Source organism: Corvus brachyrhynchos, unplaced genomic scaffold (assembly GCF_000691975.1).
Source record: "Corvus brachyrhynchos isolate BGI_N302 unplaced genomic scaffold, ASM69197v1 scaffold106, whole genome shotgun sequence".
Taxonomy (NCBI): Eukaryota; Metazoa; Chordata; class Aves; order Passeriformes; family Corvidae; genus Corvus; species Corvus brachyrhynchos.
This window is the reverse complement of record NW_008238834.1, coordinates 2,669,834-2,674,531: the sequence shown is the minus strand read 5'-3', so window position 1 is coordinate 2,674,531 and position 4,698 is coordinate 2,669,834. Positions and strand designations below refer to the sequence as shown.

General features: G+C 40.5%; 1 long non-coding RNA gene across 1 annotated transcript; it reads left to right on the top strand.

The window, feature by feature from the left end:
• LOC108447662 lies at positions 1 to 4,698 on the top strand. Its single transcript, XR_001863329.1, has 2 exons — positions 1 to 55; positions 3,702 to 4,698. It is a non-coding gene; the product is annotated as an uncharacterized LOC108447662 (long non-coding RNA).

Below are 4,698 nucleotides of genomic sequence, written 5' to 3'. Positions count from 1 at the left end.
CCCCGGTCCCGCCTCTCCCGGGCCGGTCCCGCCGGCATCGGCCGCTCCACGGCAGGTGACATCTCGGGGCTCCTTCGCTTTGCCGGGAAGGCAGGGAGGGCGTGTGGGGTCAGATAGGAAAGGGACCCGTCCAAAATCGTAACAAGCAGCTGATGCAGGCATGTGGAAACTCAGTCAGTGCCGGGCAGGGAAGAGGGAACATGGGCTTCCAAATGAAGCAGTGGTTAATCAGCAATCTCTCTCTAAATCTTTTACGTGAGACAGAAGTTATCTGCTGTTACAAGGCATTAGTGAAGACCAGAGAGGAGTACAGGTATCTTTAATTCCCAAGAGAATTTTGGTCAGCTCCCTTTTGAGCTTTGTGTATTCTTGCTTGGAGGCCCTCATGTTCGCAAACTCAGATGCTCCTCCCTTCAGCTTCATAAAAAGACACACAGTATCTGCGTCTTTTCCTTGGCAAAATCCTAGGAGCACAGCTGATAACACGACGATCCTGGAGCTGAGCATCTGCTATTTGAGATGCATGCATGCACCACAGTACACAGAAGTACTTCACCTCTCCTTATTTTATGGCCCAGCTCCATGAACTGCTGAGAGAAGACAGATGTTGCTCAGTGAGACTCTTCAGTTCTTACATTACCTGTGTTTTCTTGCTATATCCAAATTTTAAAATCTAGAAGAAAAAAGAAGAAAAAAATATAACAGCACATAAGGAGATGTGGCCTTTTTCACTTGCTCCTCCTAACTAGGACAGAGCCTACCAGAGAGATTCTGCTCTGACATAAAGCATCTCGGTCCAAAATTTTCTTGTTCACCATGAAAAGACTAATAAGAGTGTATTGGAGATATCTGAAGAAATTTTAAAATACCTATTCTTCCTATATAGTCACCTATCCAAAGTTGAAAAGAGTGTGGGAATTGGTAAGCAAAGGCAGGGGTGGTCTGGGGTTTGTTTGTTCTCCCCAGAGCTGTTACAGAAACAGGAAACGGTGGAAACCTACTGTCATCAACACTGCACTTCCTCTGCTGATGGAGAACAACCATACCCAGGTTTTGGTTCTGACTTGCTGGGAGTATGTATGTGTGCTGTACATCCCAGATAAAAGGATTTATCATGAAGGGACACTCCAGTGTGAGAGCTGGAGTAGATAGCTTAGTTTGAGAACATGTAGGCTTCATCTACACTGGGAACTCAAGAATCTTCAGAGACAGTAATTTGGCTGAACTGACAACTAGATTTTAGGATGCAGAGGAACCTGCTACATCTGAAGGAGGAACTGGTTGTTGCTTGCAGCAGACTGCTCTTTATCTGAATCCTACCCCCTTTAAGATGAAGAATGCTTGAGTCACCCAAAATCTAGAGAAAATAAAAATCCCAATTGTCTGAGAAAGAAAAGGACGTAGCTTGTGTCCTTGTGTCTAGAAGACTTCTAAATGCATATCCACACATTTAACTGAAAAGTGGAAGGCGTGGCTGTTATGGTTAGAGAAAGACTTTGAGTCATACAAAACCAGTAGTTTAATGACTTGATCAACAATCAAGAGAGATTGAATGCATGAAAAAAGATCCAGACAAAAAGGTTGATGAGGTTTTTCTGGTCTTGGACTTCCACCTGCCCTGTGTTGGTTACTTACGGGAATATTACAGAGTCAGGCTAAACTAAAATAAATGACATGTACTGAGAAGGGCTGAGAGGTTTGGGTTTTTTACCGTGTAAACATGTTTCTACACTGACAACAGCAATAATGTTAATAACTTCCTTCTGCTTCAAGCAATCCCCATCAGATCCTCCAGTTCTGGTGTTGGGTTTTTTAAAGTCTTTAAAAGGTTGTCCTTTGGCCTACAGCACGTTGCAGAGCTGATAAAGAAAAGGCTGTATTCTGCTCATATTACTACCACTTCCAAGTGACTGAGTCATTGGAAATCATGCACGTGTGAAAAAACAAGGTGGTCACTATGGTGTTTTGAACACTTACTGCATTTTTTTCAGAGAAAGAGAGTCCTGCATTCCCAGACAGAGTTCCTGTTTGCACTATGCTCTCTTCTCTCCAAGTGCTTCATAATATTATTGCTTTAAACCAGCACTAATGGATTACAGATAAAGCAGAAATTAAAGGGCACAGGACTGTTCTTTCATACTGTCTCCCAGTTTATTTTGCTTATGCAATATTTACTAGTTGACAGAAGCAATTGAAGAGTCACAGTTTGATTTGCTTTTATCTCTAGAAACTATGCTGCACTATGTTTATGTTATCTTTTGTTAAGGGAGGTGGTTCTATGGTCATTTGGGGTTTGGGACAGAATCATTATGTTCTTACTGACATTCCAATGGACAGTGGCAAGTTGGTCCCACTGCAGTTCTCTGTAGCCCCACTCTTGGAATGGATTTCAATGGGCAGCACCTCTGAGGAGGAGCAAAGTGACTTTTAACCTCAGAGCTTTAAATCTGAGGTTCTGTTTGTTTATTTAACTTTAGTATTCATCTAACAATGGGAAAATATCTTTGTGTCAGCATAAACAACTTGGGATACTTAAAAAGCTCGAAATCCATACATAAAACATCTGAAAAGTTTTCCATTAACACAGAGGAAAAGGCATCCAATGTTGGTGATATTTATTATCAGCAAGGGAATGGGAGAAAAAAAGTGCATTTGAAAAATTCAGTTCAGCATTTCTCAAAACTTCCTCATGCATATTATTTATTTGTCTTTTCTTAAAGTATGAATGAAGTCAGTGAAAATGCTCTGTGTTGGAGGCCCTTCAAATTTGAGATGGAAAAAGCCAGGCTGTGTTTATGTTTGTACTCTTGGTGCTCATGAAAAAATCAATAATTGTGGCATTAGAAATAGCTGCCTCTGTTGTCCCTTTCTTGAGCTTTGCTACTCTATTATCTCCATATTCCCATGCATCCATATATTTTTCTTCCATGATTCTCTTCACTCCCTCAAGAAGTATGGTGGTAAAATTGGAAGGGACGTAGGATTAAGAAGGAATCATTTGGGTCATGTGTTGGCCGATGAGAAACTCAACGTGACCTGGCAATCGCTTGCAACCCAGAAGGCCAACAGCATCCTGGACAGCATCAAAAGGAGTGTGGTCAGCAGGGAAGGGAGGTGATTCTCCCCCTCTACTTCATCCTTGTGAGAACCCCCCTGAAGTGCTGCATCCAGCTCTGGAGTCCTCGGCATGGGAAAGATGTGGACCTGTTGGAGGGCCACAAAAATGATCAGAGGGGTGGAGCACCTCTCCTTTGAAGACAGACTGAGAGAGCAGGAGTTGTTCATCCTGCAGAAGAGAAAGCCCTGGGGACACCTTAAAGCAGCCTTTGAGCACTTGAAGGAGGGCTACAAGAGAGCTGGAGAGGGACTTTTTACAAGGGCTTGTAGTGGTAAGACAAGGGGGAATGGCTTTAAACTGGATGAGGGTAGATTCAGAGATTTCAGAGTCGTTGTGCATGTCCCATGCCTGGAGGTGTTCAAGGCCAGGCTGGGCGAGGCTTTGAGCAGCCTGGTCTAGTGGAAGGTGTCCCTGCCCATGGCAGGGGGGTTCAAATTTCATGATATTTATGGTCCCTTCCAACCCAGACCACTCTATGGTTCTATGATAATTTGATTTAACGTCTTTCCTTAACTATGTTTCCTTCAATTAAATGTATTTCAATTCAGCAGATGTAGCAGGTATTGTTTTACTCTCTGTTTAGGTGATTGAAGATACCTTCAACAGCTGCTGCAACAGGAAGACTGCTCAGTATTTGTCTCCCTTGGGATGACTCTTGTAGGATCTAATCTGCATGAAATCTGCCTTTGACTACAGCTGGCAAACTGCTAAATACAAAATCATGGTTAATAAAGGATCAGACCAATTTGACTCATCATTGTAAAAATAATAAAATTTAATATTTAAATAATAGTGATGAAACTTCGTTTTGTGTCATCTAAAATATTCACAGAAGAGTTAAAATGAAGGGTAAAATTCTGTGATGTATAGCTGAGTGTAATTCTCAGAAATGTGAATTAATGTAAAATTGTTTTGTTCAGAAACCAGAGATCCAGGGCATGCTGAAAACTGTGGATATGAGACAGTACAGTATAAAATAAATGAGCAACTATATTGAGGGCATTTGTCTTATCAATTTTTCATCAAAAATATTACCAGAAGCTGCTACAGAACTCAGAGAATTTTTGTAAGAGTATAGTAGAGCTGGATGTTGAATCTATGTTAAATTTCCTCCTGTCTTCAAGGAAGATTTATTGTAGTAAAGCATTCTCAATTTTATTTACCTGTTTTCATTCCTTCATAATCACTTTAAAGAGGATAAAAGAATAAATAGTTGTATTTCACACAAAAGACCAAAACATCTTATGCTTTACAATCACGTAAAACCTCCCTCCCCAATGAAATAACTTCCATACACATTTGGTAAACTCTTTTTCTATTTACATCAGCAGTGTGGTCCCAGTTGAACTCAGTGCAGTCAGAAATACACTCAATGAATCTTCTTCCTTTAGGCAATTTCTTAGATTTTCTTTAGCATGTTAAGAGTGAAAATTGTTTATAAGAATTATGTACAGATTTTAATGAGATGTATTTTTAAAATGTTTACTTTATGCAAAGCATTTTGCCTTGTTTAGCAAAAGATTTCTTAATTTAAAAAAATTTCTAGCCATGTTTTTGATAAATACAGATTTCAACACGTC